This window comes from Chelonia mydas, chromosome 22, assembly GCF_015237465.2.
Source record: "Chelonia mydas isolate rCheMyd1 chromosome 22, rCheMyd1.pri.v2, whole genome shotgun sequence".
Lineage (NCBI taxonomy): Eukaryota > Metazoa > Chordata > Testudines > Cheloniidae > Chelonia > Chelonia mydas.
This window is the reverse complement of record NC_051262.2, coordinates 9,733,110-9,758,671: the sequence shown is the minus strand read 5'-3', so window position 1 is coordinate 9,758,671 and position 25,562 is coordinate 9,733,110. Positions and strand designations below refer to the sequence as shown.

The window sequence follows — 25,562 nt, the reverse complement described above, 5'->3', positions numbered from 1 at the left end:
GAGCGGCCGTTCGCCTCTCTGGTTTTCTGGTAGGCTTGCCTCAGCTCCTTAAGTTTCACGCAGCACTGCTTCAGGTCCCTGTTATGGCCTCTGTCCTTCATGCCCTGGGAGATTTTGACAAATGTTTTGGCATTTCAAAAACTGGAACGTAGTTCTGATAGCACGGATTCCTCTCCCCATACAGCGATCAGATCCCGTACCTCCCATTCAGTCCATGCTGGAGCTCTTTTGCGATTCTGGGACTCCATCATGGTCACCTCTGCTGATGAGCTCTGCATGGTCACCTGCAGCTTGCCACGCTGGCCAAACAGGAAATTGAAATTCAAAAGTTCGCGGGCCTTTTCCTGTCTACCTGGCCAGTGCATCTGAGTTGAGAGTGCTATCCAGAGCGGTCACAATGGAGCACTCTGGGATAGCTCCCGGAGGCCAATATCGTCTAATTGTGTCCACAGTACCCCAAATTCGACCCAGCAAGGCCGATTTCAGCGCTAATCCCCTTGTCGGGGGTGGAGAAATGGAAATCGATTTTAAGAACCCTTTAAGTCGAAAAAAAGGGCTTCGTCGTGTGGACGGGTGCAGGGTTAAATCGATTTAACGCTGCTAAATTCGACCTCAACTCCTAGTGTAGACCAAGCTAGTCTGGTTAGGTGTTTCATTGGGTCTGAATGAGATGTGACCTTTCCAGCAACAGAGCTTTGTAGATAGACTATGGCTACTCAGCACATGCAAATCCATGAGAGGGGAGTCCTGTGAGGCTATGACTTTAATTCTCGTATTCCCCATTTGTGTGGCAGTCTCTTTAATTACAAGTATGTAATGTTATTCAGCAGCTCTTACTTCTTGTTAAATAGTTTTGCTAATAGTGGATGTATTGATGGGCCCATCTACCAGAGCAGAGAAAGAACCAAAGCTCATAGATTAAAAATGAATGGAGTGTTTACCTGTACATCATTTTAATGGATGGTGAAATTCATTCTCATGATAGACCCATAAATGTCACTTTCTGTCTGCCACAGCAAAATACTTGTGTAATGGATGGCATGCTGCATTAATACCCAATGAGAGAACTTTCAGAGCAGCTTGGCTCACATCGCATATACTAATAATGACTCAATCTGGGATTTTTATTCATTTCATTGGTGGGGAGAAAAGTAGACACACAGCTGATATCCTTGTATGTCGGGGATGGAATGGGTGGAGGTATTGCAGCAGGATAGGTGGAGGATATGAAGACAAATAATGCAATGTGGCTTCCCGTCTGTAAGGAAATCCCCTTGTTGAGCTTGGGCATGTTCCATATGCTCTCCTGCAAAAGGTAGAACTTCTGCTTCTCTAACTCTCCACAGTCTCCCCCTTACTTTTTCCACTTCCCACAGTCATTTGGCTCACCTAGCCAATGCTCAGAGAAGCCGATGGGCCTTGTAATTGTCTCAAGTTCACCAGTGTAAATAGGGAGTAATTCCATTGATGTCCCAAGGAGCTTAGAGACAATGAAGTTGAAGCCAATGATTATTACACTTGTGTGAGTGCATGGAGAATCTGGCCCCTCATCTCTTCATGTCCTGAGCTGCTCCAGTCTCTAACTAACTGGGGGCAGGGGCTGTGTCTTTCTGCATGTCTTCAAAATGCTTTGCACACTCTAGGCACTATACACATGATAAATAACAAACCTCATTCCATCTCCCTATCCAGTTTGGCAGTGTCATGTCCATTTCTGTCCACCCTGCTCATCTGACTCCATTGATTTGAGTACATGGAATTCTAGAACCAGGCAGACTGGAGAAACAGAAGCTCTAGGGCTTCAACCCCCACAAAGCTCAGGGGCTGTATTTATTATTTATGTGGAGTGATATTTCTCTCTCTCACGTCCATCATTGTTGCATGTTACAGACAAGGACATAGTGATAATGCCAATGCCCTGATTAGACACTGTTACTCTCATGCTTTATCTAGACCTTCAGAAATACTGCATGTCTCCCTAGTAAATAGCATATTAACTAAGCCATCTATTCCTTCCTTATAGGAAAATCATATAGACTTTAATAGAGAATAATGTCTCTTGCACATGCAGTGTTGTTGTAGCTATGTCGGTCCCAGGATATTAGAGGGACAAGGCAGATAAGGCAATAGATGTCATTGGATCAATTTCTGCTGGTGAGTGAGACAAGCTTTCGAGCTTACACAGAGCTGAAGAAGAGCCCCATGTAAGCTCGAAAGCTCGTCTCTCTCACCAGCAGAAGTTGGTCCAATAAAATATATTACCTCACCCTAATCTCTAGGGTCTCTCTAATCTCTAGTATGTAGAATTCTAGAGGTTGTCTTAAAATATAGAGAGAAAGCTTCTCTATTCAATTTTACATGCACATCTGTTACCTTGGCATTTCTAATGCACCCATCATTGTGATTCTGTGTTACTAGTGATGGATATGTATCAGTGTCTCAAGATCATTAAAACTGCTACCTTTAGCAAGGGAGTACCCTGGGCTCTGCATTAGGGGCTAGTCCTAGAGAAAGGAGCCCTTTGGGACATTTCTTGAATCACCTCTTTACATCTGAAGTAAGTTTGGTTAAGGATGCCTGTGCAAAGTTGATAAACATACAGTTAACTTTCCATGCAGTCCTGTCTCCTCCAACAAGGCAGATGGTAGGATGAAAATTTGGACGGAGTAAGAAAAGCCCCTAATTATAGGTGCTAAAACTAATCAAGGAGGTTTCAGAGTAACAGCCGTGTTAGTCTGTATTCGCAAAAACAAAAGGAGGACTTGTGGCACCTTAGAGACTAACCAATTTATTTGAGCATGAGCTTTCGTGAGCTACAGCTCACTCACGAAAGCTTATGCTCAAATAAATTGGTTAGTCTCTAAGGTGCCACAAGTCCTCCTTTTCTTTTAATCAAGGAGGAATGCTCATCGGTCACTCAATAAACAGCATTAGAGCCCTGAAGAAGTTTAACAAGACTGCAGTTATTAACCTGACTCATTTAACTAATTACAAAAAAAAAATTTCCCTCCCCATCAGTTTTCACCTTTATGTCCTGTTTTCCTCACCTTGGCTGCTAAGTTTCGGCTGCACTTCAGTGAAATATTGAAAGGGCAGGCTTTCACTATTAAAAACTGCCATGGCTTAGATTCCAGGACCCCATCAACTCTGCTAACCGATCTAAATGGTTAACGGAGCCCAGACAGACAGGTTGCTAATCAGACATTTCTGTGTTAGAGAAATGCTCTTTTATCTACACCTTCCAACGTAAATGTCTTCTGGCTGCCAATGCTCAGAGTCACAGACTCTTTCATATGATGAAGCTGCTGGGGAGAAAGAGTGTGTAATGCAGAACAGTTCTCCATTGCTTGCCAATTCCAATGAATCAATGGCCATTTTCCTTAGCCTTGGCTACCTCTCAAATGGCCCCAAAGAATGCTCAAATGGCCCCAGAGCTGCTCAGCATTTGGATTGGCTTATAGCTTGGGCTTTCCAGCTGAAAGCTGAGAACATCTGTTGCTCTCAGGAGCAATGCAATTGGGTCAGAGCATATGGCAACTGACAGAGCCTCAATGGAGATACTATCTGAAGGGCTCATCTGTTGCTGCTATTTTCTTTCACTGCACTGTTGTGAGAATGTGTTAAAAGCAAATACCTCTGCTCCACTCTGATGGCCTCTCTACTTTTGGTATGGGGAGAGAGATAAATCTGTAGCACTATTTCAAGAAAGCTTGTTCTGTGTATTTAAACGGTTTGAGTCATGAAGGGAAATAGAAAAAAAATAATCTTCTTACATTATCATTAAAAGCATCAACTAATCTTGCTGCAAAGGGGTGCAATTTACTAATCGTCAGGAAAAAAATTCTGCTGCATAGATATACATAGCACCAGCTAATGAACGTTTTTTCTCCAGCTCCTACATTAGTTAGCTGCGTCTGATAAGCTCTGCACCCCTGCCTGCTAAGCTCTGCACCCCTGCCTGGTTAATTCAGCAGCCTTTCTTGGCAAATACCATATTCCTCTCTGTATAATACTTTATTTTCTCTTTTAATTGCTGTGTGAATTTGGTACATGAGAAAACACTGGAGCTTAAATGTGGCATGGCACAGGCAAGTCGCAGAGTGACCCAGCGATAAGGACTCTGGCTCACATCCTCAGAGGTACTAAGACACCGAACTCCTAAATAGGCCCCTAAATATCTTGGAAGATCTGTGCCTCTGTTCCTGGCTCTGTCACTGATTTCCTTTCCTACCTTGGGCAAGTTACTTCACTTCTTTCTGCCTCTGTTTTTCCCCATCTGTAAAATGAGCATCACAATACCCAATCCCCTTTGAAAAACACTTTGAGATCAATGGGTAAGAAGTGCTTCAAGATTATGGTTATGTGAAGGGGAATTTTATCTATCCTCCTGCCCCAGGCGTGGTGGGAAAGGGTTAAATCCCTATCCCTGTGTTCAGGCAGGGTTGCAGAGACATTCCACAACAGGTAACTAATGGGTCTGGTACCAGCTGGGGCCAATTCCCTAATCAGGAAGGAGAAGCTGCAAGAGAAGGTCTTCAGGCTCTGAGACGGTGGAGTGTTGGGTAAAGGCTTCCTAAGACAACAGAACCTTGGCTAGCTTTGGCCACAGACAGCTTCACTGGGGTTAGTTTTTATTTTATGTACACTCTCTGATGGCAAGAAGCCTTTTGTTTTGCGTTGGGCTATAGGCACAAACAGAGTCCTCCTGCAGCAGCATAGTAATTCCAGGGTAATCGGTTACAGCTGCAGACCCAGGGCAAACCGGACACTCTGTATTAACAAACTATATCCCCTCACATGTTTTTTGCTGCTATTTCCACACAGAACTCAAACATTCTCTTCTAGTTCTGGGCCCCTCTTGAGCAGGGACTGCTAATCCTTGGGGTGTATCAAAATGTCCCCTGGGTTTAGGTAAATGGAGAGCCTTTGTCCCCTGAATCTCTGCTGTCAAACATTGTGATTTTTAGGTTCAAAGTAGCTCAGTTAATTTTAATCGCTGCTTTGCATTTTCACATTCCGGGGGGTTCTGCTCAAAAGCAGAAGAGTCAAAATACTGCAAAGAGGGTTGTTCTGGCTGGCTGGAAATACCAGAAAACTTATGAGGGGTAGCTACATTCTTCTTCACTTCCCAGCCTGGTTTTACACACTGAAAAGGCAGAGAGCCCTTTGGAGCGAACACCACAGGCTGCCTGGCTTTTGGTTTTATTCTCGGTGGGGGCTGGGCTGCTAGTAGTTGCAATGGTTCCACAACTGCTGCAATTCTTAGAGAATCGCCAGCCGTATCACTTCTCTACCAAGCCAAACCCCGTGGGAACAGAGGAGCTAAGGCTTGGACTAGATTCTGAGGGAAGAGGAATGGTGGAGCCACAGGACTACTGCAGTGTTGAGCCTGGGAGTGGAGCTTCCATTTGGGAAGTCCATTTGGGGAGAGCTAGTGTCAAGAGCAAAAACAACCAGGGGCCAGAGGATTTAACTACAGAAGAGGAAGTTCCAAGAACAAGCCACAGATACAACGTTAGAAGCTAAAGGGGTAGGGGCAGTGGTCTCCCTAGGAGGCTGGAGGGGAGTGTGGTAAGGTGGGGGGAAGTGTATGGCATTCAAGGGGCTGGGAAGGAGACTTAATTTTAGAGACCCCAAACAAAGAGAGATCTCCACTATGGGATTGAACAGAGTTTTCTCCCAACGCAGGGCCTGCCCCCTTACCCTCAGTGTAGACATGACCAGTACCTATCATCACTGTTGGATGCATCCGGGTTTGGAGTCAGCTGGCAGCAAAGAGTAAGTATTTTCTTTTAACATTTATTTTGTGCTACTGTTTTCTAGTGCATTTAAGTAATTGCAACGCTGTTTTAAAAAATGACCAAATTGACGTTTGGGCTTCTCAGCTCTACTTATATATTTGTTTGATGAGATGCTTTTTGTTAATGAAATGCCCTGCTTCTTAAGAAAGAAAACAACACCCCCTGATTTGTCAATTGAATGTGAGAGGGTATAACGAAGCCTAGGTGCTTGTGTAGCATATTGAAGTTCAGTGTAGGTGCAAGGATCCACCTCCTTGGATCTGATTGCAGGATTAGTACTGTAGGCTCTGATCTTGCCAATGCTTACTCATGAGTAACATTTCTTGAGTTCAGTGGGGCTACTTGTTTGTACATTAAGCACATGCATAAATGTTGGTGTGATGGCCTATGTCTTGGCTGATGCACCAAGGGACTGAACCAGGGAACTCCACTGTTGAAACAATGAGCCTTGATAGCTTGAGCTAAATAACGACAAACTGTTACTAGTGCTACAATAGCCCCAGATCCTCTGTGGATCAGTTCAGGGGGGAAATGTGTAATGCATACTGACAAGCGAGTTACATTTCCAAGGCTCACATTTTGGGGAAGGGAGATTGGAAAGATTGCATTTAAACAGAAATTTTGTTTCTTTAAAATATTTTAAAAATAAATTGTCGTCCCCCCCGTCCCGTCCCCCCGAGAAAAATATATAGCTATGGTGTTTTGTGAGGGGGGAACCTTTTTAATGCAAACGTTGCTTTTATGAAATGGATAAGTTGGTATATTTAAAAATCTTCTTTAAGGGTTAAAAAAAAGGGCACTGCCTTTTTGACAATTGCTGTGTTTTGCTTTGTGTTTGAATTGAGTTCTCCCTTTGGAAGGTGGAGCAGGTTCTTATCCTTGGATATTGTTGTTTGTTTGGAAAGATGAGGTGTTTTATCCGTCTCTTCCCGGCATGACAGGGTGAGTGGCAGGATGTACAGGAAAAGTGAGGCGCTCTTTTGGCTTTCGGATGAGTGTTGACTTCATGAAAACCTGTGAAGAGCAGGGAGTCATTTGTGCTTATTGTGATTGCTTCCTTCTATGTAGTGAGGGGAGAATGTTGCCTTTTATGGTGAGCTTCGGGGTGGGGGAGGAGTGGTGTCTGAAATGCCAGATCTCCCCTGAAAACTTCAGGGTGCTCCTCTCCACATGAACCATGCTGGCTCCCCTGTCCCTAGAGAATAGACTGTGACTTGGGTTCTGGTCCTGCAATGACCTCTGCAAAAGCAGAGTCCTGAAGCTTCATGGACTTCTATTTTCAATGGGGGTATCCCACCAGAGGGATTGGGACCTAATATATGCGAAATAGGCCCAAGCTGTGATGTTTAGCTCCTGAATTGGAGTTGGATCCTGATATTCCCAAAGCCTGTGTAGTGCTCTCATTTCATATTTCCCCTTATTTGTGCATCTCTGCTTTGCTCTGTCTCTCTCCAGTGCCAGGGTGAACAGCCGCCCCTAGTACCAGCCACCCTCCCCCAATTCCTCCATCTGGGCAGACTGGTTTTCAGAGAAAATTACTCTTGAACGTCCCCTGCCCTCTGTGTGCCCCTTAGTAGGTTGTAGAAGCAGTCTGGAGATGGACAACTGGTCAAGATCCATTGCTAGCTTTGATAGTACAGCCCCCTTGCATGCCGGTCTGCCACAGAAGTACAGCCAAAGGCCAATGTCCTCCGTGATGCCACAAATCCATGTGCGGTGAGTGGGCAGAAAGTGGGTGAGAGGGGCTGGGCGGCGCATAATTCCCTTCCCCTCCAACCTCACAAGAAATGAGGCAGAGAAGGGGGAACTAGTGCAGCCTAAAGCAGGATTGTTGCTTCCATAGTCCTTCCATTGTGCCACGCAATCTCCTATTGGGCAGAGAGGCAGGTTCTGTAACAGATGTCACAGCGCGGTTTCATTTGAGCCATGCTGCCCTGGAGTTGGGGAAGCAAAGTCCCTGAGAGCCAGGGTAGAGTCAAGGGCTCTGCATGGACGTCCCTGTCCATGATGATAGGCTCTCGTGGTAGATCCCTATTCATTTTCCATGGTGAAGTCTTCCCTTCCCACCTTAATTAATTGGTCTTGTTAATTGTTACAGTTGGTATGGCAACACCCATTTTTTCATGTTCTCTGTGTGTGTGTGTGTGTGTGTGTATATATATATATATATAATCCTACTGTATTTTCCTCTGCATGCATCCGATGAAGTGGGTTTTAGCCCACAAAAGCTTATGCCCAAATAAATTTGTTAGTCTCTAAGGTGCCACAAGTACTCCTTGGTTTTTTTTTACTCCTCATGGAGTTTTCCACCATCTTCCACCAGAAGACCTGGCCTGGATCCTTCTAATTTAGCCTTATTAATCCCTGCTTTGCTGATGGCACAGATTGGTGAAGAGATACAGCAGGCCCATGGCAGAGCTCTAAACAGAGCTCAAGAGTCCTGACTCCTGGTCTTGTGGTTTAACCACAAATCCATCCTTCCGGGAAAAGGCTCATCACTTCCAAGCAGAAGCAGCCGCAGCTTGGTACGCCTGCCGGTATGCTTCCGTGAGAGCACTGGGAAGATAAACACGGTGTAATTCAGTTAAGAGGGAAGGGAAGGCAAACTCATCATAATAGTTTTAAAAAAAACAACAAATAACAGCTGCTTTTGCAGAAACAGCAATGGCCAATTTTATCTCTCATAAAAGAGAGCGATGATGTGTGTCTCTGAAAGAGCAAACTGCAGCTGTCACTGAGTGCAGCTTTAACCAAGTTTCTGGAACAATATGATAGATTGTATCTGCATAATCAAAAGAATGCAGAATCATAACTGAGCCTAACTACTAATGGGCCATAAAGCCAGGGCACTAACACGCACACCCCATAAAGCACCTAATCAATTACCTTTATATTTATACAAGTGCACAGTGCCTATGGATAAATTTTGGTTGAATGCGATGAATTTCTGTGATCTTGTAAATGAGAGGCTATGGCTACATTAGCACATTTGAGGGCAGGCATTTGGAACACTCTCCTATTCCACCTTTGAAACTTTGCTAGAATATCCCTGACAACCCCTGGTGTTCCAAGTCACTATTGCCCCATGTCCCTGCCCTGACACGCCAAACCTTAATCTCAGTCCTGACGCACAATTCTGTTGCTGGAGACTGCTAGTCCTCCAGATGCACAAGTATCCTTTTCCACTGCTGGATTCCTTATGTAGCATGCTAATAGTTATCCTATTCCTACATAAGTGTGTTGGCAACTCTTGTGATATCCTGTGTTTTCTTCTTAAAGCCCTGGCTCCTGGAGTCATGTTATGTCCTGAGAATCTCAGCTTGCTGTGTATTTGTCTAAATGACAGTTTCCAGTCCTCATGGCAGAGAAAAAAGCTTAAAATTGTCACTCCCCACCCCCAAAGGGTCAAAGAAGGCAAATAAATATTCAAAAATATTATTTTTAATATCTCATGATTGTTACACTAATCCTGTGACCTTTTTTCAGGGGGTGCTGAGTCATGATTTGTGCCTACCCCAAACACACAATGTGTTAATGGCTATCACAGTGGCATCTATGCACCAGTAGTTCCGATCTGTATGGTGTGGTATGGTTCCATGTTCAGTGAGGACTAGCTGAACACCAGCTCAGACTCACGTTTAAATCTGGACTTTCAGAGGTAAAAGACCACTCTGCTAGCGCGTTACCCAGACCCCCCTTCTCTGCATGATAATGGCTTAGTATGTATTGTACAGAGACACTGCCCAAGAGGTAGCCCTATACAAGACAGGAGGGTGACCTCAGAGGATATTACTTTTGTTCTCTTATTCATAAAAAGAAACTCATTTGCTTTATTGAGCAAAGAATGTAATAATAAAAAATTACTGTCCTATCTTGATATAACAAAGCGAACGTGTATCTGAGCTGAACCACCACGCTCTTAACGTCCCAATGAGTTTTACATCTTTTAGAAAGACACTTTCTAGCAGCCAGCCAGCTGCAGCCACCATGTGACTGGGGTACGGGGCCAACAGAATGGGCTATGTCCATGACTATTCCAGCACCATCTGTACGGACAGCATGCACCCATCCCATCAATACTTTGCATATGGGGCTATAGCAGCACAATAATCTGTCTCTCATCCTTCCTAAAAAGTCACTCCTAACTGCTTGCCTACAAGGAGCTCGGGAGGCAAAGTTCACACATGCTCACAAAGAAATACAGCCCCTGAATGTGCACATGCTGTAATGACCAGAGCAAACTGTGTGATATGGTCTATGCTTCCTCGACCCTAGCAAGTGTCGCCAACTCTCATAACTTTATCGGGAGGGTCTTGTGATTTTTGATTTCATACCTCCCACCTTAAAGCTGCAGTACCTGTAGTCATGTGATTATGTTAGGATCTCAGCTTTCACTTCAAATAAAAAAGAGGTTCTAGCCCCCATGGTTGCAGAGACAAATTTGAAGCCATCAAGCAGAAACCCAAGGCAAAGAAAGAGAAATCAAATGTATTATTTTTTTTAAAAAAATCTAAGAACATAAGAATGTTCATACTGGGTCAGACCAGTTGTCCATCTAGCCCAGCATCATGTCTCCCAACAGTGGCTGGTGCCAGATACTTCACAAGTAATGAACAGAACAGGGCAATTATCGAGTGATCCATTCCCTATCATCCAGTGTCAGCATCTGGCAGTCAGAGGGTTAGGGACACCCAGAGCATGGGGTTGCATCCCTGACCATCTTGGCTAATAGCCATTCATGGACCTATCCTCTATAAACTTATCTAATTCTTTTTTTGAACCCAGTTATACTTTTGGTCTTCACAACATCCCCTGGCAATGAGTTCCGCAAGTTGAGTGTGCATTGTTTGAAGAAGTACTTCCTTATATTTCTTTCAAACTTGCTGCCTATTAATTTCATTGGGTGACCTCTGATTCTTGTGTTATTGAAAGAGGTAAATAACACTTCCTTATTAACTTTCTCCGCATCATTCATGATTTCATAACCTCTATCATATCCCCCTTTAGTCATCTCTCTTCCAAGATACAGTCCCAGTCTCTTTAATCTCGTCTCATATGGAATCTGTTCCATATCCCTAATCATTTTTGTTACCCTTCTCTGAACCATTTCCAATTCTAATATATCTTTTTTGAGATGGGGTGACCAAGATTGCACACAGTATTCAAGGTGTGGCTGTACCATTGCTTTATATAGTGGCATTATGATATTTACTGTTTTATTATCTACCCCTTTCCTATCATTCTGTTAGCTTTTTTTTTTTTTTATTACTACTGCACATTGAGCGGATGTTTTCAAAGAACTATCCACAGTTACTCCAGATTTTTTTTGAGTGGTAACAGTTAATTAAGACCCCATCATTTTCTATGTATGGTTGGGATTTTGTTTTCCAGTGTGCATCACTTTGCATTTATCAACATTGATTTTCAGCTGCCATTTTGTTCCCCAATCACCCAGTTTTGTGAGGTCCTTTGTAACTCTTCACAGTTGGTTTTGGACTTAACTATCTTGAGTAATTTTGTATCATCTGCAAACTTTGCCAACTCACTGTTTACCCCTTTTTCCAGATCATTTATGAATATCTCATGATTTAAGATCTCATGACTGCTTTTCAGGCCTGCCTCATGATTTTTGGCTGCTTGAGACTGGAGGTATGGCTTTCCCTACTTCACTCCCCTATTTGTCTATGACCCTCCCCTGTTGTGTTGTGTCCAGTTTATATTGGGAGCATTCTCTGGGCTGGGGCTGTATCTGTACATGTTCCTGTGGGGTGCTTGGAACACTTGGGGCAATCAAAAATAATAAATATTCATAAATTTGACAGAATAGTCATAAATATTTAATCCTCAAAATTGACGAGTAATTTTGAATGCCTCAATGTGGGGAGGCTTAACTTTTGAGACCTCAAAGGGGGCTGATGCTCAGAAAGTGCTGAGTACTTACCTTCTGGAAGTCAGGACCCTTTGAGATGTCTTAACTTAGGCCCCTTCTAAAAATCTAGTTGGTTGCCAACAGGACAATGCAGCACACCCAGTCTCTGGAATTAGAGCAAATCAACCTCATGTCTTGAGACCTGGACTTGAAGACCAATGAATCCTGGGGCACCTTATAGCTTTGGTGACCCCAGGCCCCATTTAGTCAGCTGTATTGTTTCTCCTACATTCCTTAGTGCCTTCCCACGTTCACTGGGAAGAACAGACAAGTTCTCCCACTGTTCACTGGGAAAGAATCATAGAGCAGCTCAATTTAGTTCATCAATACTCACCTTAATTGATCGCTCTCGTTATGCTCAAATAAAGTTGTTAGTCTCCAAGGTGCCACAAGTACTCCTTTTCTTTTTATAAAGAACCATGCCTCCAGAATTCCTAGTGATGCACATGAGTGAGCGCACCAGAGAGGACCCAGTAACACAGGCCTGGCTTTGTAGTGTGACTGCGCACGCCCAGGGGAGGCTAACCCAGTTGCCAGTCACCCATGCTAATAGCTCAGTGAAGACCTGCCCTCCCTGTAGAAGGCCACCAAATCACAGAAGGATATGCAGGCAGACAAAAGGAACCTTGTCTGGAGTATGAATCAGGGTGGACTCTGCTCCCCTCCCCCACTGGCCATGCAGCACATCGGGAATCATTGCTCTTCTCCATCAAGAGCTCTAATTTCTAATTTAGAAGGTAATTCTAGCTCAAATTAGTGCCTCTTGTGGATAGAATTAGAGTCTGTGTGATGATTTGGAAAATACAATCAATTTGCTCCAATTGTTCTTACATGTCAGATCTCTCCAATAATGAAGAATTTACTCCTCCAGCACAGATACAAACAATGAGCCATTAGTCATGGGAGACGAGACCGTCTGTCATAAGTAAACAGCCCAGGATGCTAAATGCTGCGTTTAACGGCAATAAGAAAATGCCCTGGAGTGTTGGGTTGTGGTGTGCGGGGATCCTGCCATGTTTGGGCCCTGCTGTGTGGGCAATCCTGCTGTGTACTTGCAGTTTTGTTCAAAGCCCCAAGGACGGGGATCGTATGGTACTTGGAGGCTGGAAGTGAAAATCCTGCCACAAAGGCCCTTATACGCTTGAAGGCTGGGCGTTCGAATCCTGTCATGAATATTCTGTGGTGCGGAGCTTTTCTAATTTGCGGCTCAGGACCCTTCTTCTGGCCAGTGCTGGGAATCTGAATCCTGCCACCAACCCAGAGGAAGGGCTGCTGCACCCACATGGGAAGCTGCCACCTTGCCCCCCCTGCGGGCAGAGGGAATAGCCCTGCAGAGCATCCCTCACGGAAGGGAAGGGACAAGGCAGGGTGCTTTGAACAATCCATGGATTCTTTATTGAGGATCCTGGACGCAGACAGACCTGGCTGTTCTCTCTGGCTGATCAACACAGACTGTGCTGCCTAGCATCCTCACTCAAGGTCTTCCCAAATCCTGGCCTGAATTGTGCAGGTACGGAAGGGGCTGCTGATTACACCACAATGGCAACATCGTTAACACTGCGGCTATGATTTGTTTTCAGTAGTGCCCATTATGGACAAGGGGGTTTCCAAACATGAAAAGAGATATGGGGACAGATCCTCAGCTTGTGTGAAGTGTCATTGACTTCAACAGAGCTATGCTGATTTACACCACCTGGGAATATGTCCACTGCTCCCCGAGAGCTCTAAGAAGTGCACAGATCTCACTGGACCCATCCTCTTTTTCTGCACTCGTCTGGGACGCATTAGAAGGGAAATTGAGAGTGACTGTTATTCTAAGCATTAATTTCTGGTCTTTTCATGGTCTGATTTAACCAGCTCTTTAGGAGGCAAACAATATACATATTTCATGAAATGCATTTCCATGTCTGTTTAATTGTGAGCGCACTCCATGAGGCTCAGAGACGCTAACTGCTCCTTGTTAAGTCATTTGAGCTGACTTAACAGGGAGGCCGTGAGACTGATAATGAATTACCCAGCTTTAAGCCGCTGCCAGCCACCTCCCTGTCTTGCTCCCTGTCCCTTCAGGAGCTGGTTCTCGCATCTGACACTGGAGAGGAACCCTGAACCCAAAGTGGCCCAGAGCACAGGCCAGGATGTGAAAGCTCCTCACTCCCCCCTACCCAGAGTCAGAGAAAGGGTGATCTTGTGGCTGAGGCCCAGGTCTGGGGAGTGAGGAGACCTGAATTCTGTTCCCAGCCCTATCAAAGAATTGCTGTTTGACCTTGGATGAGTCACTAACCCTCTTTGTTCCATAGCTTCTCCACTACAGAATGAGGAGGAGGAGGATTACCCCCTTCCTGGCTTGATGTTGGATCCATCCATGTATGTAAAGCACGTTGATGTACGGTCCCTGCCACCAAAGGATAAAGGCTAAATATTGTAATGAATTGGCTAGTGTGTGTATATGCTGCTGGATGGAATCCAGATGATTCAGTTCTGGGTCATAGACCCTATATTTCACTAGTGGATGGAGATTCTCCATTAGCTCAAGTGGCAGGGACTTGTGTTTTTTGGAGTAGGAAGATCCCAAGTTCTAGCCCTGCTGTCTCCAGGGAGTTCCAAGTGGCCAGTGTGCGCAGCATAATAAAGGCTGTGAAGTCCTAGGTGTCCGTGGACTTTTTAACAGTGAAATTACTGTCATTTGTGGGATGCACCTAGTTTTCTTTACCTTCAGAGAGCTTACCCATGCTGTAGAGAGGCTGCCCCACAGGAAGGAAATTGCATTGTGCTAACAATATCTGTTATAGAGTGATGGAGAAGACCTCCCATCATTCACATGCTTGACCCTCCTGTCCCCATCCTAATGGAGATCGCCAGGGGAATACAGAAGAATTCTAACTTGAACCCAACAATCATGCATTAGTGGTTTGGCTCAGCCGATGGTATAATCCACTGGACAAGACGACCTGCTCTGAGAGAGGCCACTTCTGGCTTCTGAGGCAGGAGGCAAGGCTGTCAAGTTCACCTCTGTGCAAAATGCAGGTAATTGCTTCTTGCTGCCATAAATTACTTAGGCATTCAAATGTTTAAGCATATGTATCCTATCGCTGGGGCCAGCCTTAATGCTCTGGGATATATATGAGATGGTAAAACCTACATTATCTGGGATTTAGGATGTTTGCTTTGCAGAGCGAGGGATTAGAGAATAGAAAGCCTGAAAGGACCATCTGTCTGCAAAGAGGGATCCTGTGAACTAGTCATTTTTGTTTTCTAACCTCCTTGACTTTTTTTATTTGGTATCTTCCATCATAGTTGATCCCCTCAGTGCCCCAGATGGTTCTATATCTTAATTGCCACAACCTCTGGCTTTCTGCTTACCTAGTTGCCATTTACATGAAGATGTATCAGTAACTAAGAATTCACCTTTCTATCACTTGGAGTTTTCTATGACCATAATATCTAGACACTTCCAGCACCTTCCATCCCCTTTTGATCGCAAACTTAGCCACTCTTAATATGCATCCTGCTGTATGTGGCTTCTCAGTCTGCCATTGAAATACAGCTGACCCTGGGGTGGAAAAATGGTGACTATTGAACAGTAATGCTACACACTAGGGTTTAGGACAATCAGTGAATAATCTTACTCTACACCTACACAGCAATATTGCCAACTCTTGCAACTTGATTGTGGGTGTCATGGTATTTGGTGTCTGACTTAGTCTCAGCTCCTGAAGTCATGGGACTCTCTGCTTTTTCGTTTTGTTTTTAATAAAAGTTTCTAACCTTCATGGCTGCAGAGAAAAGTTTGAAAATGTGGCTCGTGTAACCTAAAGGTTCCCAAACCATAAGGCAAGTAAAAAGAACTGAAAACATATTTATTTTTAAATCTCGTGATTCTTGTATGGTTGGCGTTAGCAATACTGGGTATCTTTCATCCTAAGGGGTCCCTAACTGCTTCACAATAATAGACACGCAGCACAAATGGAATGACCCCACATCCTGGGTGGAAGGCTCAGCACTGGGCTGGGGAATTTTTACCTAGGCCACTGGGACAAACTGTGCTCCTTATAAATAAAATATCAAAGATCATTTGATCACCACAAGGTTCAGAAAAACAGGCCCTTGATTCTTAGGAGTGCATCTGGAAGACCCACATAAAGTGAAATGCATGGCCTCAGCTTGTCTAACTTTGGAAGAGTGAGAGGCTTGTGTTTAAAGTCTTAATATGCCACCTGAAATGAGGGAAGGTGTTCTCCTCCCATCCACCCACCCACCCTTTTCAAACAGGAGCTCAATACTTTTCAGTGGAATTAATTCTGCAGGATACTGATGCACACACAGTCACTGGCATCCTCTGCAATGCAAAGAGGGTTCGATGAGCATTAATGGTACAGTACTGGCAAAATAGTTTGCATTTGCCCGAGTTAGCATCGGCTCTCAACAGACCTGTGCAAGCCCTAGAGAGCAGAAGTCCCTCGGCACATAAATAAGCAAACTAGATAAATATTCATAACCACACTGGAGATAGCTTTTGTTTTTAAACATCTCAGCACAAACAAACATTTCCATTTACCATTCCCTTGTTCACAGCAAGGTGAATTGTATTTACAGTGCTGGGGAATTTATCAGTGGCAGCATTCTGCTCATCAGCTGTCTCTCCTGTTTCAGAAAGCAATTAGCAAGCGGCAGGCAGAGCATGTGAATAAGAGAACACACTGGAAGAGGCTGCTCACCAAACTGTGCCGAGCGGCATCACTGCCTGTCAGGTGGTCCCCCATCTTCACTCGTCCCGATAACTCTATTATACCATGGTACAGCCCAGGCCCTGTGCGCAGGGACGCTATACAACAGGTTAGGTCAGGAAGGGAGTCAAAAATAACAGATCTACCTGGAACTGCTGCTGGAATTTAGGGAGGCTGAATGGAACCACTTTATTTTTTTGAAGAAAGTGCAATGGGGCCTCTATCAAACACAGGGGCTGGAGCTTGGTTCTGGCCTCTCTCTTTCCATATGCCCTGCAGATCCTGTATGTGGGCGGTGAACAAGTTCTTGTTGTGAAACTGTTCCAGTGTGATGACCCTCCTGAACTGCTCTAACACTACGAAGGGGAAAAGGAATTTTGGAGAGCTCTGTCAGGGCATCAGGCAGGCTTCCTAGACTGGCAGGAGAGAAAAGCTGCAGTCTTGTGTGCCTAAGGTTTAGGGTCTGTATCCGCAAAAAGAAAAGGAGGACTTGTGGCACCTTAGAGACTAACAAATTTATTTGAGCATACGCTTTCGTGAGCTTCATCGGATGCAGCGAGCTGTAGCTCACGAAAGCTTATGCTCAAATAAATTTGTTAGTCTCTAAGGTGCCACAAGTCCTCCTTTTCTTTATTCATGATACAGCCATCCTGGCTACTGAGTGTGCATGGTGGGGGGGGGGGTTGAAGAATACAGGGTCCGCGTGAATGCATGCACATACTATACATCTGTACTGCGTATGTCAGTACTTGAATCCCTACCCTGTGTATAATCCTGGGGAGTGTGTGTGTGTGGGGGGGGGAAATAAACAACCTTGACCCAAAGCTAAGAGTCTGGTTTGTTACACCAACACAAGCCAGGGCAATCTGGGAGAGGTGAGGTGAGTGATCAGGGATTTGTGTGGTGTGGTGACTGGGGCTGTGGGTGGGAGCCCTTGTCTCTGCCCCAGGATACTGGTGTACGATGGACTTCTGTGGCACTGCTGTCTCTGCTCCCCGGAGCACCCAGGCCTCAGAGTCAGGGAAACCTCCAAGTGCACAGGCAACGAGGCTCCTCCACTTGACCGCTACGCATGTGCAGACTCCACCTGTATCCTGAGGGCTCTCAACACACCACCTGCGAACTCATCTGCTTCCTGAAAGCCCCACTTGTGCTCCCCCATATCCCCTCCAACCCAGCCTGCTACCTTTGGCTCACAAGGGTCTTTGTGAGGAACACAGCTGTAGAGGTAGTGTTGGAAAATCAAAGTTGGGGAGGGTTCTGAGCAGTTCCGTCAGCTATGCTTGGTATTGATCAAATCCATTATGCAAAATGAGGGGAATGACTCCCTGTGAGCTTCTCTGACTACTCCAAAAGCTGTGTGTGTAGTATGCAGTTTATGGGGATTGTTCTGTGGATGTTTTTAGCTAGAGGAGAGCCCAAAAAGATGAGAAAAAACAGGACAATGCTACAGAAAGGATCGTTTTGAAATGTTTCTTCTGCAAAAAGTTAGTAACTATTTTACTTGTTATGTGGAAAGTGCAATTGTCCTTTGAGTTACTGTGTCAAGTTTGGAAGCCCAGTTCAATCAGTGAAGTGTGAAAGAGAGGGATTTTTAGTCCTGCTTTAAGCGCAAATGTCAGTGCAAACTTAAACATGGAGTTGCCAGTGATGACTCCATTATTTATATATTAGATGTGTCTTGCTCTAAATATAGACTTGCATTCTGAAAATTCAGTCACTGCATGAGGCAGGGAATGTGTGTCTCTCTTTTTTTAAAACAGGAGCTTGTTCAAATTCACCCTACAGGACAAGGTGGCATTCTAAAGCTGCAGGACTGTGTGTGTGTGTGTGTGTGTGTGTGTATATTTATATCTGTGTATATGCTGCCTGTACAACTGTAAATATTACTCTGGAGAGTAGCTCACGAAAGCTTATGCTCAAATAAATTGGTTAGTCTCTAAGGTGCCACAAGTCCTCCTTTTCTTTTTGCAAATAAGACTAACACGGCTGCTACTCTGAACTCTGGAGAGTGTTAGCTAATTGACAGTAGAGGACTGGAGACTTGGGTTCTATTACTAACTTGCTGTGTGAACTTGGGTAAATGATATCCCCACTGTACCCAGTTTACAAATGCATCAAATATTGCTTTCCTGCTTTACACAGGGTGGTCTTGGGGCCTTAATTAACGTTTTGCAACTCATAACAGTTGCTTGGATGGGCTATTTTAAGGGATTATGAAACAAGCAACCCTCTCTTTTAGACTGTGGTCGTAGAAGAGAGAAAATGGGGTGGAGCCTGTTGCATTCCAACTCCCCAAGATCCTTCAAAATCATCTCCGTCCCTTTCTGGTTCATCATGGAGTCCTTCAAGAGGATATGCTGTCTGACAAGCAGCTTTGCAAGGTTCTGAATCGGGCCACCTTAATGTAAAATAATAAATCTACCATTTAGAAGAAACCCATCCGTACTGCCTGGGGGGAAATGCTCCCTTGAAAGCCAACATTAAGCGTGTTTGCTCAGAGCAGAAACGTAGCTTGGAGAACAGAGCTGATTGCAAGTGACAGCTCTCATGCCAGATGAGTTCTGACAGACAACGGTTTCCCCATCAATAAGTGCCTGAGGGAATCGATCAGTCTTCCTAACTGAGGTTGTTGCTTGGAGGTGTGGGAAGGGTTAGTTGTCGGGATGGGTGAATATGGCTGAGTAATCTGGTAACAATCCATCTTGTGACCTGGAACTGTGGGGGGGGAGAGCCAGCTTCAGCATCGGAGGAGGGTGGGACCCACCACAGCACATTCAGCTATGCTGTAAGGTGGACTTTCTCCAAGGTTTACCCTGTGCGCAGCTAATCTGTGTAAATCTGTTTGTTCCATAAGATATTACAGCATACTGGCTCTAGTGATAACTCAGCTACAACATATGTATTAAAAATGACTTTCCAGAAGCCATGCTCCACTGATGTGATGCATTTGTTCCTCTCACCAGGATGAGAGCACCATGATTTCTTGAAGCTAGGAAAGAATCTCACTCCTGACCCCCCTCTCAGATGCAAGTAGAAAATATTCATTTGTGGAAGGGCTCATGAGGGCAGGTTCTAGTTTACCTGAACAGACATGCCACTAACACGCCTCATAGAACTCATTCCCATCCTCGCATGATAGTTCCCTTCAATTCATGTGTTTAATTTGGGAAGCTCACTGCTTTATTGATTTGCATTTAGGGCTAGAGCTAGAAGCCCCTTACTCGGGCATTAACTTTGAAGGGCGCTTAGGCAGCTTTAGGATTTGGATCATAGTAATTACCCAGATAATACCGACCAATAGGAGGGGTACATAAGGGAGCCCTTGTCATGGGCTATCTGTGTCTACTGATCTGGCTAACTTATATCCCTTGGACATTTTTATTTTGTTAGTTACCAAAATCCACAACAAGAAACTAATTTAAGAACAATCAAAAAATTGCCATAGCTTATCAGACCACTAATCCCATCAAATCCTGCTTTCTGCCATTTTAGAGGAGGGTGTAAACTCTCCCAGCCAATATCTTTTTGGCAAACGTATGTCTGTAGTTCCTTCTTCGCTTAACGTCTATGGGATGCAGTGACTTTGCTATTGACGCAGCTGGCAATGTGGGAGTGAAATTACATCAGAGCACAGGATGCCCAGATGCCACCATGCAGCTTTCAGATGTTGCCAAATATCTCTCCCTTACATTATTAAATGAACAGAAACTAAGTACATTACTCTGTATCAATAGCAATGCAGGGGAAATGTGTTTAGATCAAGCTGTGAAGCAAATGGCTAGAGAACAATACATTGTTCATCTGGAGTGGAAAGATTTGGTATTTTATTGTTAGAATGGGATTGACAATGTGTTCAAAACACAAAAATGAAGACAGTCCCTGCCCCGATGAGTTTACAATCTGAGAGAGAAGAGCTAGGAGATATAGAACATGGAATATCTTCAAGGTGGTGGTATAAAACATCTATTTTACTAAACTCCCTTCTTGGAGGAACTGTAGAAGAAGTGAGTTTATTTGGAATCTGAACCTGTGACTTGGATGTGAAATGACTGTGAACTTAATTTGGTTCCTATACAGCCTGATCCCATTGCACTGGAAGTGAATGAGAAATTTTACAATTAATTTCAGTCAGAGCAGTACTGAGCCTAGGCTAGACTCTCTCTGTCACAGCACTTCTCCTATCCGGTAAATCCTGGTTCTGCTGAACTCTGTAGGACTAGGATATGCTGATATATACATACATGTGAAGGGCAGCATGGCTCTGAGGAATATGAATGGGACTGGGACCCAGAAGGCCTGGGTTATACTTCCAACTTTGCAACCAACAGTCTGTGTGACCTTGGGCAAGCCACATAACCCCAGTTGCCATGTCTGTGAAACGGGAGATGATAATCTATCCCAGGGGGCTCCAAACTTTTTAAATCGCGCACCCCCAGGGCCAACTCTGGGGAAGCAACCAAAAAAAAAAAAAAAAGAGCTGCCGCCGGCGTGCCGCCCAAGACGGCGCGGGGGAGGGGCGGGGTCCCGCCCAAGGTGGAGCGGGGGAGGGCCAGGGTGCTGCCCAAGACGGTGCGGGGAGATGGTCTTGTGCACCCCACTTTGGAGACTACTGATCTATCCCACAGGGGCATGCAGCAAGGATTAATTAGCTACCGCATGTTAATGTAGTATATTAACGTGCGTGTGTGTATGTCCAGTTGCCAAGAAATCTGTGTCCACAGTGCAAAACCACCCCAACAGCTTCCACTGAATCATCCCCTTGCTGGCAGTCTGAGCAGAGACCTAATGCTGACTGGGCCATGGAGTCTGAACACCTCTCCCATCCTCGGGGTGCTCCCCCCAGCCCAGATTTGAGCCATGTTGGTGAGGCGAGCTTGCCCTGCCGCTTGGCCAGGCTGTACCTGCTCAGCAGAGAAGCAAGACTTCAGCCTTCAGGGTCCTCAGTCCCCCAGCACCAAAGCCATTCTGTAAAAATGCTGATTTGCTGTCTGTGCTGGTTTTTCCCCCGCTCCACTCAGTCTGGAGGTCAGTGGGTTTTACTTTCTGTTTCTAGTCAGTTTTATGCCCTCTCTAATGTACACGCAGCAGGTGGCTGTGCTGGAGGTTCCCGCGCTGCACCTAGGACCAGACCTGTGCTCCATCTAGCTCAGCAGCCAGTGGAAGGTGCACTTACATATGCTTTCTCAGCTTACTCAACTCTGAGTTTTGACCCTTAAAACACTTGCAACTGTCTGCCTTTCGTTATGTGCCTGTGACTGTCAGTTCATGTTTTCTTCTCCCTGGGTCATTTCTGTGGGATTGAGAAGCTTGGCCCTTAAAGGCCCATTCCCGAATACCGCAATTGCCACCTATACTAGTGTCTGGCCGAGGACCCAGCTGAACGGTCAGTATGTGACAAATGCTGCCTTAGCTCCTGTTGAGTCCTAAGGGAGAATGACCCACTGAGAAAAGGAAAATAAATGTTCCTTTCTCATGTTTTCCCCGGGCTGAGCTGCTCTTCACCCTGCAAGATCTTCCCAGAGGAAGCAGCTCTTTGCCGCCAAAGAAATGCTGGGACGGCGTCGGTAGCAGGCAAATAATAACCTGTATGATTCCTGCTCCAACTTTGGGGGAGCTCACTACAGCTGGCTCTAGATGACAGCCCGTATGCAAACTCCTACCCACCGCAGGCAGGGAAGGGCAGAGGGAGAGAAGTCTGAGAGAATGCTACTTTTAGAACATTATCCCTGCACAGATCTAAAGGGCTTCACAAAGGTAGGTCAGTGTCATTATCTCTCCATTGTACTGATGAGGGAAACCGAGGCACATGGGGGTGAAGGCCTAAAGGGGAGGGTTTTCAAAGGCACATTAAGAGCAGTTGGAGTTGGGTGCTTAACTGCCATTTGTGTCTTTGAACATCTTGCCCACAATGTTAAAGCCCGTTTTTGTTTTTTGGTTTTTTTGGCGGGGGGCTGTCTAAAGTTAAGCATAATTAGGCATCTGAACGTTGTTTGACTTTTTTTTGTCTGGAGTGTGGAGCAACTGCACCTCCTAATGCCATCAGAGCAGTGGTGTACCTTTTGCTGGTCTGCATGTCACATGCAAGCTTTGGATCAATGCATACTCCAAGTAAGGTAGCCTGAAGTCAATGCACTACTATGCTGCATGCTCACTCAGCTTTAGATCCAGGGCTGTAGTTGTTCTCCTTCTGGAATTATTTAGGCAGCTTTCCTCCCCCCCACTCCCGGAGGGCATGCACTTCAGCCACAGAGAGGTGCAGGGATGCCTCAAAGCTGACAAGGTCCAGAGGCTGGGAAGAAGAGGGGTCTTTGCCAAGACTCTGTGTTTGTGGGGTTTGAATCCAGACTGAGCCTGTGATCTTTGGCTTGACTGATAAGGTGAGGATGCTGGATGAGAAAAATCCCTAAAGTAAGCGTAGGAGAGAGGAGGGGAAATAAATAAAACCCCAAGCAGGGCAGAACTGGATGGGGGCAGTTTATACAAGCTGCTCAGCCCAATAATTACTGCTTGATTTGTTTTGGTGGAGGTGTAGGGGATACTTTAGCTGATCCTGCCCGCCTGTTTAATGATTATACTTTGTCATATATTTGTCACTTCCAAAGGATTGCAAAGCAAACTTAAAAAACAAGAATCACTTCGCTCATGCCACCCAGCCCTGGGATGTGACAGCTGTGACGCTAGCCTTTGGAGGCAATGGGCACTGACCGCTGCATGCTCCCACAGGAGTATATAGCAGATTTCCAATGCCTCTGGGCCTCAGCAGCTACAGAACAGTGCACAGCCGTGTTGTGTGACAGTATGGGACAGGAAGCGAAGCAGCACCCTGAATCCAGTTGCAACGACACAGGGGACATGTAGAAGAGGCAGAATAAGATTACTCACCAGGATATTAGAGCTAATTTCCCTTCTGTCATGGGATCTCTAATTGCCAGTTGTGGTCAGGCTTTGGTTTTATGACTCATCTAAATGACAGCATGGCGGCTTCCTGCCCTAATGCTTATGACTTGGCCATTATATAGTGTCCCAATAGAAATGAGTATTGTAAAGATACTTCTATGTGGACTTTTAACTATGGATTCGATTTGGATTGTTTTTGCCTTTTTAATGGAATTAGCTAAAATAGCAACGTATTCTGCTGTTCTAAGAACTGACGCTACCTGCTGGGCTTATCCTTGTGCACTGCAGCTTGAACTTCTCATTCAATATTTTGCCCCCGTTATTCAAGTGAATGACATTTGGCCTCCTTTTATCATAATTCTTCTATTTCCCACGGCTCGCTGAGAAGAGGAAAGAGAAAAAAGGACTCGTTGACAAAGTAATAGGTCATTTACCAAGTTGTGAAGGTTCCAGAGTCAGGGCCCAGCCAGGTCACTTTTCCTCTGAGCGGGCGGCCCCACCAATGCCGACATGATAGAAGCACGACAGGGCTTGTGGTCCCATCTGATGTGGGAAGCATGAAGTAATTGATTTTTTTAATCGTGCCTGTGATTCAGCAATAATGCTTTGGTGAGAAGTGCACACGGAGAGAGAGAGAGAGAGAGAGTGGGAGGGATGTGATAGCAATTAAAGGAGAATAATAAAAGCAATTAAATGTGGAGGGATGAGAGGCAGAATTGCTGGGCAGGGCAGCGATGGTTGTGCTACTGAGAGGACATGATTGTGGGGAAAGGTGATCGAGCCCACGATTGCTTTGTTTAAATTCCTTACCTAAATGCTTCTGTACCAGTCTGTTACACAAAAGCATCTTATTTAGAGCTGAGCCTCTGGAGAATTTAGTGCTAGGAGTCAGCCGGACTCCTACCGCATCTTCAAGAGAGCTCACAGACCCTGAACGTGTGTCCAAACTCACCTCTTCTCTCCCTGGCATGTGGTTGGACTACACCACAGCAGTGTTCTGTGAACCGCAGCCCAAGCTTCCTCCTGGAACTTGTGGTGCCTCTGCTAGGATCTCCTCTGTCCTAGCTCCCTGTAAGGACCTGCCCAGCCTCCCTTTTATATGAGGGCTGGAGTTAATAAGCTGCACCTGCCAAAATCACTGGTGGGTCAGTGGAAGCGTCTCCTTGTTATTTTGGAGACTGTAAGACTCCAGAGGCTGATTTGCTTTTCAGCTGCAGTAACCCAGGCTATATTAGTGTGCACGCCTGCCCTGCCAATGGGACTTGGCTCTAGGACCGAGAGGCAACTTCAGTCTCCATGACTTGGTCACTCTTTGGCCATCCTGCTGAGGCTGCCCATTATGCAGCCTGTCCTGTCAATAGCAATAATAATTAGAGACTTCAAATCATAGAATCATAGAATCATAGAATATCAGGGTTGGAAGGGACCCCAGAAGGTCATCTAGTCCAACCCCCTGCTCAAAGCAGGACCAAGTCCCAGTTAAATCATCCCAGCCAGGGCTTTGTCAAGCCTGACCTTAAAAACCTGTAAGGAAGGAGATTCTACCACCTCCCTAGGTAACGCATTCCAGTGTTTCACCACCCTCTTAGTGAAAAAGTTTTTCCTAATATCCAATCTAAACCTCCCCCATTGCAACTTGAGACCATTACTCCTCGTTCTGTCATCTGCTACCATTGAGAACAGTCTAGAGCCATCCTCTTTGGAACCCCCTTTCAGGTAGTTGAAAGCAGCTATCAAATCCCCCCTCATTCTTCTCTTCTGCAGACTAAACAATCCCAGCTCCCTCAGCCTCTCTTCATAAGTCATGTGCTCTAGACCCCTAATCATTTTTGTTGCCCTTCGCTGGACTCTTTCCAATTTATCCACATCCTTCTTGTAGTGTGGGGCCCAAAACTGGACACAGTACTCCAGATGAGGCCTCACCAGTGTCGAATAGAGGGGAACGATCACGTCCCTCGATCTGCTCGCTATGCCCCTACTTATACATCCCAAAATGCCATTGGCCTTCTTGGCAACAAGGGCACACTGCTGACTCATATCCAGCTTCTCGTCCACTGTCACCCCTAGGTCCTTTTCCGCAGAACTGCTGCCTAGCCATTCGGTCCCTAGTCTGTAGCGGTGCATTGGGTTCTTCCGTCCTAAGTGCAGGACCCTGCACTTATCCTTATTGAACCTCATCAGATTTCTTTTGGCCCAATCCTCCAATTT

At 45.3% G+C, this 25,562-nt stretch overlaps 1 protein-coding gene across 3 annotated transcripts in view; it reads left to right on the top strand.

The window, feature by feature from the left end:
- The first annotated feature begins 4,492 nt into the window (after positions 1-4,492).
- Positions 4,493-25,562, top strand: part of B3GAT1 (beta-1,3-glucuronyltransferase 1) — an 84,883-nt gene continuing 63,813 nt past the window's right edge. For 2 of the 3 annotated variants that reach the window (XM_043533920.1, XM_043533919.1), the window contains exons 1-2: positions 4,493-4,623; positions 5,689-5,778. The gene's annotated coding sequence lies outside the window, so the exon portion shown is untranslated. The remainder of the gene's footprint in view (positions 4,624-5,688; positions 5,779-25,562) is intronic. The other variant, XM_043533917.1, reaches the window with a different exon arrangement.